The following is a 12,483-nucleotide window of genomic DNA, read 5'->3' as shown; positions in this document are numbered from 1 at the left end:
CTCATAAAGCATATTTCACTTCTGTTATTACTCATGAGAATTCGTCTTATGAGAGAGAACTGACAGGCAAACGGTATGTCTCATGGAAAGAACTATAGGCTGAGATTCCGATCCTTGAGGTTCTACTGCTCTACCACATCTACGCTCAACGAGTTGCCAGATCTGCATCTTTGGGTAAATGCCAACCTCTCAGATGTGCAGCATTTTTATCTAGAAAATGAGGTGTCTGGATTATCTGAGGACGGCCCTTTCTGCCAATGAGCCAGGGTGACCAAGAGACCAAAAAACAGAGAAATCTGGACATGTCAAAACTCATTCATAGATTTTTTAAAAATTATTCTCAACCAAGTAAGGTGGGGATGGAAATATGCATGGGCATAGTCTCTCCTACAGTGGCTTTTTCAAACCACACCCTGTACAGAAGGAGTGCTATATTAATTTCTTTCCTAACTCCCTGGAATACCTGCAAGGAGAGAAGTTATAATTAGTATGTATTATATGTAAATAGTGGAGACAAGAAAAATCAAAAGTGAGGTTAAAAGTCATCATTTAAGACAGAGAAAAAGGCCTATTTACAAAGATTACATGTAAGAGTATGTTGACTCACACATAAAAGGTATTTAAATATTTAAGAAGGTAAAACACCAATCCACAGCCCAGACTGTTCGACATTTTCTCTTCTGATCTTCTTCTTCCCAAAGCTGCTCCCCAGGGAGCTTCCCTGGTTTCAGCAAATGGCACCCCCATCCAGCTACTCAAACCAGACTACTGAGCATTCACAGCTCCATCACTTTACTCTCTATCACTCCTCAATTCATCAGCAAGATCTTTCATATTCCAACATATTTCTTTAATCTATCCACTTCTTTTCTTTTCCACTATTACCACCTAAGTCTAAGGAACTGTGATGGACTGAATATGTATCCCCAAATCCGTATGTTGAATTGCTAATCCTCTGATGATGACACTAGGATGTGGGGCCTTTGGGGAGTAATAAGGTTCAGATGAGGTCACAAGAGTAGTGCTCCCATGAAGGGATTAGTGCTCTTGTAAGAAGAGACAACAGAGCTTCCTCTCTTGGCTATATGAGGATACAGCAAGAAGGAACCCATGTGCAAGGCGGAAAGAGGCCCCTCACCACCAGAACCTGACCATGTTGGCATCTTAAACTTGGACTTTCCTATCTCTGAAACAGTGAGAAACAAATGCCTGTTGATTAAGACACTAGTCCATGCATAGAGAAAATCTAAATGTCCACTGAATGGATCTGAATGGATAAAGAACATGTGGTACCTATATACAATAGAGTATTATACTCAGCCATTAAAAAAAAGAGTGAAATAATGCCATTTGCAGCAACATGCCTGGACTTAGAGATCATACTAAGTGAAGTCAGTCAAAGAGAAAGACAAGTATCATATGATATCACTTACATATGATACAAATGAGCCTATCTATGGAACAGAAACAGACTCACAGACACAGAAAACAAACTTGTGGCTGCCAAAAAGGAGAGAGGTGAGGAAGGGATGGATCGGGAATTTGGGATTAGCTGATACAAACTATCATACAGAGAACAGACAGACAATACTATATTCAATGCCCTGTGTTATATCACAATGAAAAAGAATCCTTAAAAAGAATGTGTGTGTGTGTGTGTGTGTGTGTATAAAACTGAATCACTTTGTTATACAGCAGGAATCAACACAACATTGTACATAACACATACTTGTGAACTACAGAAGATTTATTAAACTTGGATTAAGTATTTCTAATAAATTTTTACTTAATTAAAAAAAAGACACCAATCTATGTCATTGTTACAGCAGCCCAAGCTAAGATAGCAAGCAACATATTTTGCCTAGATCATCACAATCATCTCCTTACGAGGCTACAGATCTCTTAATTTCTTACCATGTCACATGGGACTCAGAAATCTTTAAAAACACAGCAAATCATGGAAGGCCCCTGCTTAAAACCTTCCTATAACTCTCCACTTATCTTCAGGCATATCATCATATAGTTATCAGAATTATTTTCACCTCTTCATGCCCACACTAAAATAGATCTACCATTTCTCACTCATAGAGCTCCACTCTAGAATTGATCTCTAATAGCTTTATATACTACTACCTAATCTCGGGGCTTTTCCTCATATTCTCTGTGTTTCAAATTATCTATTAAAATGTTAAATGAAACCTGTCTCAGCTCCTAGAAGATTCCCAAAGCTTCTCCATTCCAAGAACTGATGTCTATCTCTATACAGTTCTCTCACCAGTTCAGACAATTAGGCTATCCACTTAAACATCTCCAAAATTACATATTTAGCTATTTACTAAGGTTTTAAAAATAGATTTTAAGGTATAAACTTTGTCAAAAATATTTTAAAATCTAAAATATAATCCCCCTGTTTCTACTCATCCATATAGTTATTTACTTCTAAAATCAAGTTACCTTTTCTTCAATTGCTCATCTAAGTATTCAAGGATTCCACACTTTTATTTTTTTTTTATTTTTTATTTTTAAAGATTCCACACTTTTAAAAATAGATCTACCATCCAGAAAGTTACTAATCTATTATTTTCAGAATTCCCTCTGGAACCTCTGATATAGACAAAAGACTAACAAATTGCCGGGTTTTTTATACCATCACTCTTTACGTAGAAATTTTTAGTGCTTTCCAAATTTCACCCTTAAATTCTTTTAAAACTCACAATTGCCATTTACTTCAAAATATTTATCCACATAAAAACTCCTATGAAATAGAGTAATAATTAAGCTGATAATGACTGCATCAAAATTTTGGCCTTCCTACTCCAGAATAGACAGCACTGAAAATAAAAACTCCAGTTAAACAGACTATTTGAAAGAACACGATAACTTACTGTGTAAAATAGGTGATTAAACTATCTCTGAAGTTCTTCCAATACAAAAATTAAATTAAGCCCCATAATCACAATAAATGCTGGTGTTTATTGAGCATTTCCAATCTATGTGGCAGGGGCTATTCTGTGTACTCCATGGATCACTCAGATTAAGTCTATAAGCACGAAACTAGGAAAGCACCCCTAACATATAAGAAATGCAAGTGGGACACAGATGCTTCCTTAAAAAATGTCTATAGTATAGAGAAAAATGGAAATGGAAGATCCTGAACTGTGGGGATTACTTGTTCCCTGAAACTGGGGAGGCTGACTCCTATCTGAAGTGATTCCCTAAAGACTAGACGCCTAGAGCCACTGAGAAGGGAATCAAAAACAAACAAAACGAAACCAGAGCCTGCCCAAAGAAAGCAAAAGTGATTCCACAAGAGATGAAGAGCTACAGAGTTTAAGAGTGTTCACAGAGCTTTGATGAACCAGAAATCTGAAGGGCCCTAGTAACTGGGATCTAAAAATACACGTGACAAAGAATCCGCCTGCCAATACAGGAGACATGGGTTCAATCCCTGGTTTGGGAAGATCCCCTGGAGAAGAAAATGGCAACCCACTCCAGTGTTCTTACCTGGGAAATCCCATGGACAGAGGAGCGTGGCGGGCTGCAGTCCATGGAGTGGCAAAAGAGTCAGACCAACTTAGCAACTAAACCACAATAAAAAGGATATGATGTGGCCGTGCCTAACATTAGTGTTGTGACCTGCGCTCACTTTAGTGTCACTAATAGGCTGCAGGGTTCTTAAGGGCAGAGGCCTTACTTTTTTTTGTTTGTTTTACTCTACCCCAGGACATAGCCTAGTCTGGGACCTGGAACATTAGAAGCACTTAATATTTAATGAGAAATATTAGTAAATGACATCCCCAGGAACGTATCTACCCCCTACACTGGGGTGAGCCTGGTAAAACCAGCCTTCTGAAGTGTGGTCTGGAGACCTCTAGTGGTCGTCTGCAGGTCACCTGCAGAACCTCTAGTGGTCGTCTGCAGAACTCAAAATCTGAAGGGCAGATTGGATGGAAAAGGTCAAATGCCAGCACACAGGTTAAGCCCAAAATAAAGAGAAACAAGTGCCTGCTATGGTAATAAACTAAAGAAGTTTAAAAGTGAAACAAAAAACTAATCCAAAGAATATAAAATTTCGATTAGTTTTATCTGAACGTGATATATGTGAAGGACTGTTTCCTATCAATTTTATTGTAAAGGACAAGTGTAGTTCATATCCCCTCATAGCACAACACTGTTTAAAAATCTTTAATTAAACATAACTGACTGGTATTCTGAAACATACTACTATTTGAGAGCCTATAAAAGAATAAAATGAGTAATCTTAGAAAGAAAAAAAAAATCACCCCTTTAAAAATGCTAAGCGTGGAAGCTAGAAAGGAAGCATTCCTTCTACATTAAATTCTCTGTCCTTCTCTCAATGACAGTACAGCTCTTAGGGTCATCATTAGATCTCAGAGAAACTGCAAACCTCACTCTGATAGTGTTGGTTACGCTGGAGACGCACCACTCTCAGAATTATCCTGGGAGACTCGCACATAAAGAAAAAGGCTCCACTACCTTTTTCCTAATGTTAGGTAGTTAGAACAGGAAAAAGGAGTCCAAAATGGTGGTGGCTAAAAGACAAGGAAAGGAAAAGCCCGCGAAAATGGAGCAAAAGAAAATCTGAGGACCAGAGTGAGAAGCTCAGGTGAAACAAACAGCCCTCCTGGCTAGCCCAATTTACACAGGGCAGGCTCAGGGGGAGGAGAAAACACACATAAAAAGAGGAGACAAAATGGAATCCTGCTCTTCCTTTGGGTCAGCCCTCCTTCACACCTCGAGGATGTATTTTCCTCTGCTTGGCAAATAAAACGGAGCTGTAACACTGGTCCGGCATTTCAAATCTTTGCTGAAGCGAGACAGAATCAAGGAAATTACACACTCCCCCGACTCTGAGTAGGGCATCTTACTGGGTCCATACCACAGTTCAACATATTACTAGCTGTGTCAAATTGAGCAAGTTACTTAACTTCTCTGTATCTCAGTTTCATCCTTTGTAAAACAGGATTGATAACGGCATGCTCCAAAGCTACACAAAATAGATGTATTATACATACAAAGAGTACAGAGTTGTATGGTGTAACTAGGAAGGAATCAAACATTTGTTAATTTTTACAATTAATGGGTGAAAGTGATATGGAATGACCCAAGTAGGCCAACAAAGATTTGATGTGTTTAATAAGAGCAACTGGGGGGGAAAAAAAAGGATATTTATTTTAGAAAGAACTTGTGGGAATCCAGAACACTTAAAATGCAACTTTTTTCTTTGTTTATTAACTGAAAATAATCACATTCAACTGAGATTACAGGTATTTTAAATGCCCTAAAAATAAGTAGTTGCCACAGAAGAAGTTCTAAAACACATTTAAGGACTGGAGAACATAAATAAGGGGTTATCTTTTACTTTTTCTTTATAAAAGCAGTTATAATTTTGCAAAGACTCAAAAACAGCTGTGAGCATACTTCTTGGTATGTACCAAACATTCTTATAAGGAAGAACTTTGTGGGGGAAAATCATTTATCTTATTATACATGAAACTCTTTTATAAATCCATAAAGACCAGGAAACATCTGAAGTTCTTTACTCAGTTTTATAGTAGGGGGTGAGTTTAGATTAACTTAAATTTAGAGAATAAAGGGAGTTGCAAAATGGGAGATGGGAGTTGAAATGTCTGAACAAAGGAAAACTGAGCTTTATCATGTGCATCAAAGAGAACATAAAAGTCCCTGAGACTTTCCCTCCACTTCCTGTGAGGGTGGGGAGAATAAGCCATACAACCAACCAACTGCTCCACCTATGAGATCTTTGAACAATAGTATTCACAGAGACAAAGCCTTACTTCGAAGCAGAAAGTCCATCCTACAAAAAAGCAGTTTTTTGGCCCATCTTTTTCTATTCAGTTTACGTACATAAAGTGGTCAGTCATTAACTACTTACCAAGCTTTCACACATGTAGGTAATAAACACATACACTCCTTGTCCAGCAAGATTTAAGGGACAAGGCACAATTTCAGAATATGAATAAATGCTGCACAAAGTGACCAAACAGTCAAGTGACAGGAGATATAGCCGGGGTGCCCCCTGTGGACACTTTGGGAAAGCAGCCCTCTTCAGCTCTCCAGAGATACGGGAGCATGGTCCTTACCCTGGCTCTGAATCCGGGTATAATTTCCACCCATGCTCTTTTAATGCCTCCCCATATCTCACCTTCCCATTCTCATTTATCCAGCCAACCAGGAAGATGGAGAGGGAGAGCAAGAATCTGGATGAAAAATGAAGAAAACAATCTCAACAGCAAAGAATGCAGCACACAAGTTATTTGATGACCTCAATTACTGTACTCCTAGAAAAGTTAAATAGGCAGCCAAATGCTCTGCTTTTTCAGAAAGGAACTGGGAGTTCAATCTAACTGGAAAATAAAAATTCATAGGAAAAAAGGTATTACTGGGAAACAATTATACAATTGGTAAAATTATATTATCTTATGGATATAATTATCCAGTATTACAGTCATTTGTCCACATGTACACAATGACGTCTGTCTTTTTAGATCATCACAGAACTTTAAGACACATTTAACTGCTGAAAGTGGCTCAATAATCAATGGCTTTAAATTGGAGTGTTTATTACAGCAATGTTCTATTGTGTTTGATAAAGCAAACAAGCAAGATGGTCTTTCTCAGCAATAAAGCAAAAGTAACTGGAATGCACTTGACTGAATATGCCCAGCCCCAAAGGTAGGGTCCATAGCTTGGGCAGAATCCTAAACTACATACTCCAGAACAAGTCAAAACCAAAACTTACAGAAAGCAATGAACTTAACCAATGGCTAATCATTACCATACAAAATTATATTCCTTTTTTTAGTATCATGAATAATGTTAGATGGAAAACTATTCAAGAAACATGTTCTCTTCTATGGATATTCATATTATGAATGTGTCTAGAACACTACAATAAAACTAAATTTTATCTCCTCATATGTGATCATCTAAGACAGTGTTTAAAATTCTAATGCTTAACAACTAAATATAATGTGTGGGCTATATCTAGATCCTAATTAAAAAAAAAAAAGAATCTATGGAAAGAGACAGTTTCTGAGACATGAGAAGTTTTAAACAGGCTGAATATTGTTGTTGTTCAGTCAGTAAGTCATGTCTGTCTGACTCTTTGCAACCCCATAGACTACAGCACACCAGGCTTCCCTGTCCTTTACTATCTTCCTGAGTTTGCTTAAACTCATGTCCATTGAGTCGGTGATGGCATCCAACCATCTCATCCTCTGTCATCCCCTTCTCCTCCCTCCTTCAGTATTTCCCAGCATCAGGGTCTTTCCCAATGAGTGGGCTTCTTGCATCAGGTGGCCAAAGTATTGGAGCTTCAGCTTCAGCATCAGTCCTTCCAGTGAATATTCAGGGCTGATTTCATTTAGGATTGACAGATTTGATCTCCTTGCAGTCCAAAGGACTCTCAAGAGTCTTCCCCAAAGCTGTGGTACATATACACCATGGAATATTACTCAGCCATTATCATTTGAATCAGTTCTAATGAGATGGATGAAACTGGAGTGATGTTTATACAGAGTGAAGTAAGCCAGAACGATAAACACCAATACAGTATACTAACGCATATATATGGAATTTAGAAAGATGGTAACGATAACCCTATATGCAAAACAGAAAAGAGACACAGATGTACAGAACAGACTTTTGGACTCTGTGGGAGAAGGCAAGGGTGGGATGTTTTGAGAGAGCAGCATAGAAACATGTATATTACCAAGGGTGAAACAGATCACCAGCCCAGGTTGGATGCTGAGACAAGTGCTCGGGGCTGGTGCACTGGGAAGACCCAGAGGGATCGGGATGGGGAGGCAGGCGGGAGGGGGGACCGGGATGGGGAACACATCGAATCCATGGCTGATTCATGTCAATGTATGGCAAAAACCACTACAATATTGTAATTAGCCTCCAACTAATAAAAATAAATGGGGGGGGGGGAGTCTTCCCCAGCACCACAGGTGGAAAGTATCAATTCTTCGGCGCTGGATATTATATGACCCCAAACAATTATTAACAAGTACTCCTTTGCTAATTATTATTAATTATTATTAAGTATGATAATGGCACAGTGGTCATGTGAGAAAGCGTTCATGCTTTAAAAATATACCTACTGTTTATGGAAAGTCCCAAAGTGGAAAATGTCCATAAACTATCCTTTGCCTTTTCTGAAGAGAAAACTGAGGGAGACAACCTTACGTTACCAGTACGGACTTGGGTTAAATATAAGAAAGAATTTCCTGAAAAATGAATGAGAGATACTGGATCATAAAATGAGCGGCCAAGAAAGAACAGACCTGAAATAAACTAGTTGGCAGGTGTCATGCACATAAAACTTACATATACTAAAGTACACAGGGATGAAATGAGATTTACTTAAAAATACCTCAGCTGAGGAAAAGAAAAAAGCTAAACAAAGTTAATGTGGCAAAAATCTTTTTTTTTTTAACCTGGACTGTAATTGCTTTAAATATTGTGTTAGTTTCTGCTGTCCAACAACATGGATCAGCTGTATGTACACATGTCTCCCTCTGTCTTAGCCTCCCTGTCCCGCACTCGCCATCCCACGCCTCTAGGTTATCACCGAGCTGAGCTCCCTGGGCTTCGCAGCAGCCTCCCACTAGTTAGTTATTTCACACATGGTAGTGTATGTATGTCAACATTACTGTCTCAGTGTATCCTACCATCTCCTCCCCCACACTGTGTTAATGTGGCAAAAAAAATCTTCATAATTATTGAATCTGGGTGGTAGACTCATGGAAGTTCGTAGATTATTTATCACAGTTTTCTATAAGTTCAAATTTTCATAATACTTTTAAAAAATATTTGAAAGCAGCCCATTGCCCAGAAACTCTCCTAAAGGGACTCTATGAACAAGTAGGGGAAAAAAAAAAATCTTGTGATATGTTTTGAAGTAAAAATTATGAAACTGACATTTTAGATCTGTTAATTTACACAACTACTCAAAATTCCATCTAACTTAAGAACATCTTAAAAGGAAAATTCTAATAAATTTTATGTCAAGTGATGCTTTATTCCAAAGCAACCAAACACATGTGCCTAAAACATATGTAAAAACATAAAAATACATGTTTTAAAAAGCAGCTTTTTCTCTGCTTTCCCTCGGATTTATGTCTGAATACAGCCGGCTATTTTTTTTTACACATCTTTCACAAAAAGCAGCCTTTTTACTGCTATAATTTTTTTAAACTCACGATATACTTTTCTATCTCAAAGACTCTTTAAAAATTATTTTCCTTCTTTAGGGAAGCTATATCATGTGTAAATAGCTCAGCAAAATCCCTGCAAATAATGCAGAGGTAAAACACAGATAACTTTCTTCCAGCCAAAAGGACTAACAGAGAAAAAGGAACATTTTCAAAAGCATTTTGGAGACTTATTCCAGCTACCTTCGTGCTCAGCTCTCTTTTTCCTCCCAAAATACGTCACTTAACTGTCTGTCAAAACAACTCTTGCCCACTCTACCTGATCACATTCCAAAGCTGCAGCTCTTCCCGGATGCACTTCTCAACGACGAGCTGCTCAGACAGACAGCACCTATTTAACCGAGTGTGATCCCCTGCTCCTTCCTTCTTTCCTTTCCGGGCATACTGCTGTCCATCAGCAGAAGTAATTAATGGGTTTATTATGTATGAAAGCGTCAGCCCATCAGTTCGCTGTCTGGTTTGAATAGCTCATATCAGCTTTTCATTCATGCCAAGCGTGCTCACTGTCCGGAGATTATGATAAAGCCATACGTCCTTCGGATTTTTCCCTCACTACTCACAGAACAGTGGACCAGAACTGTATGTTACAGAAACACAAGAAGAACAGAAGAAATCCCTCCATCCTCTGCAGAAAGGAAGCTCATGGACTGAAAAGTTGATAAAGGGAAAAACATGGAAAGCAAGAAAATGCAAGAGAACACCATCCATGTTTCTGATCCAGATAATTTTTTTTAAGGCAACTTGATGCAGGAGCATATGTAATTCTGAAATATGAACAGAACTTTTGCAGGAGGTAAAAATGCGTATAGAAAGACTCAAGATTTTTCAATTGATGAAACAGTCAATGAATTTTTAATAAGTTCTGAACACTCAAGTTGTCTGTGGTCAGACCGAAGGCTGTTATCAGAGAAAAGCAAAATCCACCCTTCTGGTTCTATCATCCCATCCAGAAGAAATCTTCATCTACTGCGTGCCATCCTAACTAGTGCTTAGAGGATTACCAGGAATACAGATACAGAGACTCGGCAGGAAAGAAAAGACGGTGGCAAAAGAAAACACGAAAGGAAGTAGAGAAGGCATTTCAGGTATCGGAGCCTTACTATTTTCAGCCAGAGTTCAAATGACTGAGCTTCAAGCAAACCACTGCCAGGTAAGATTTAATTTTATAACATTACTCTGTGTCTCAACCACTGAAAGCAAAGCTGCTGCTGAGTGAGCCAGTAGATTCGAAATCCATGTGATCCTCTCTTAAGCTCTGTGCACTTTAAGCCTTGTGAGGTAAACGCTTGTTTTTACTTATGCTGCATAAACTAATCATCCATAACTAGGTAAGAAAATACTCCAAAATTCCATTCATTTTTTTTTTCAATAATTTGTCCCATCTTTGTCTTCATTTTTAAAAGCCCAGTTTCGGTATATTTAATAGCTTGAAAAAAATGCCTGAAGAAAGCCCTGCACAGGGCACAAGAGACATTCCAAATCGCTATTTACCAAACATACTCCAATGTAACTTGTTTCCCAGGGCACTTGGTAGAACAAAGAAAATAGTGTGTTTTTAAAGTCATTTCTACTGAAGCAAAAGAACAAAGCTCAATGACTGATTTTTATCATTAGCCAAAAAAAACCCACACACACACACACATCTGTGATGTCATCCTCATTCACACTCAAGAAAAACAATCTCTAGTAAACTAAAGTATAGCACTTCAGTAGAATATCCTAAGGTTCTGGGCATATTTTCATAACATTTATAAATGAAGACTTTTTTAACAACAGAGCAAAAAAAATGTCTGATATCTTAATACCTCAAAAGCTTTAACTCAGATCAAATGGCCCAAACTGTACAATGCAAAGAACAACTAAAACCAAAGAATTTTTAAAGGTACAGTGCCTTTTATAAATTTCCTAGAAATCACTCCATAATGAGACTTTTAGACTATCTTATGTTTTAAAAAAGAAAAGGGTTTGTCAGAATTTGAGTTCCTTAGATTTTTAACAAAAGTTCAACCATATTAGTTAACTTCAATAGGAAAAGTTCAAAGTTTAATCTTTTCATAAAGAAGCCCTATAAATAATATGCTTCTTCTATTATCTGAGGAGACAGAAGAGAAACAATAAAAGCAACTAAAGAGATCTTCTGATATATAAGGAAATTTATCTAAAGTAATTATTTAGTACTTGCCTAGTACAGTCAAATGTGAAATTATTCCACATCACTGAATTCTTTCCTTATTTAAAATTTTAGTTGATAGAGTAAATTACATGACCCGTCACTCTTTTCAAGACAGTCTATAAATAAACTTAAATATCCTAAGTCTTTTGCATTGGTATCCATTACAGAAATCCACCCATCATTTTCCAGTAATGGAAAGCAGCAATTCAGATACAAGCATAATAGTGTAGTGTACCAATTCATTGCTGAGAAGAATGTTTACTTAAAAATTTAAAATGCTTACTTTGCACATCAACCCTAACTGACAAAGAATTAAAGTATTGTTTTCTAACTACACTGAGATGCACCTGAACCCTTTAGAATTCTTTTCTTTTTCCTCATTATGATATATTTTGTAAACTGACATGCTTTGAAAATATGCATATATTTTTAAGTTAAAAAAATATTTTAACCCAATTAAAGAACTGCTTAATTAACTTAAGAGAAAACAGGAGAGTAACAATATTAGGCTCAAACAATTTGCTTTCAATAAATAGAACTGAAGAGAGTACAGAATTCCACTCCTCAAGTCTTCTGCATTTTATTTACTCACAAAGGTACAAAGAAACCCAGGTCTCACCAGTCTGGGGGCTGTTTCTATGGTTTATCTTCTAAAGAAAATGGAGACACAAACCCACTCCCCTTTAGCCTGGTTAGCATCAGTCCCAGTGAATCCTCATTTTTCCCCCATCTAAATCTATATTTCTCTATAATTCATTCTGAATAGTGATTATTGAGTTTTAAATAACAGCTTTCAAAAAGCTCATTTCAAGGAACAATTTACTTCAAATTATTCCAATATATAGTTTCTTCTTCATTTGACAGGAAAAGGTAAAGAATAAAACCATTAGCTAATTTTTAATACATCATTTATCAAATGATTCAAGTGAAAATTGCTTTAATTTTAGCATCCCATGGTACAAACAGATAAGAGATTTTATGCTAGAAGATTTGGTTTGATACCTAAAGATTTCATTTGTTTATGGGACTTTTTGTGTTGTGTGTTGA

General features: G+C 37.2%; 2 protein-coding genes and 1 pseudogene across 2 annotated transcripts in view; 2 read left to right on the top strand and 1 right to left on the bottom strand.

Moving 5' to 3' along the window:
• Positions 1 to 12,483, bottom strand: part of AVEN (apoptosis and caspase activation inhibitor) — a 192,101-nt gene that overhangs the window by 114,788 nt on the left and 64,830 nt on the right. The window lies entirely within an intron of this gene.
• Positions 1 to 12,483, top strand: part of LOC139035456 (lupus La protein homolog pseudogene) — a 46,222-nt pseudogene that overhangs the window by 15,905 nt on the left and 17,834 nt on the right.
• The window catches only part of CHRM5 (cholinergic receptor muscarinic 5), an 85,105-nt gene continuing 82,169 nt past the window's right edge, over positions 9,548 to 12,483 (top strand). The window contains exon 1 of the mRNA XM_070468942.1: positions 9,548 to 10,413. The gene's annotated coding sequence lies outside the window, so the exon portion shown is untranslated. The remainder of the gene's footprint in view (positions 10,414 to 12,483) is intronic.

This window comes from Odocoileus virginianus, chromosome 6, assembly GCF_023699985.2.
Source record: "Odocoileus virginianus isolate 20LAN1187 ecotype Illinois chromosome 6, Ovbor_1.2, whole genome shotgun sequence".
In the NCBI taxonomy this organism is placed as follows: Eukaryota; Metazoa; Chordata; class Mammalia; order Artiodactyla; family Cervidae; genus Odocoileus; species Odocoileus virginianus.
Note: the sequence above shows the minus strand (reverse complement) of the source record. Positions and strands in the feature narration are given on the sequence as shown.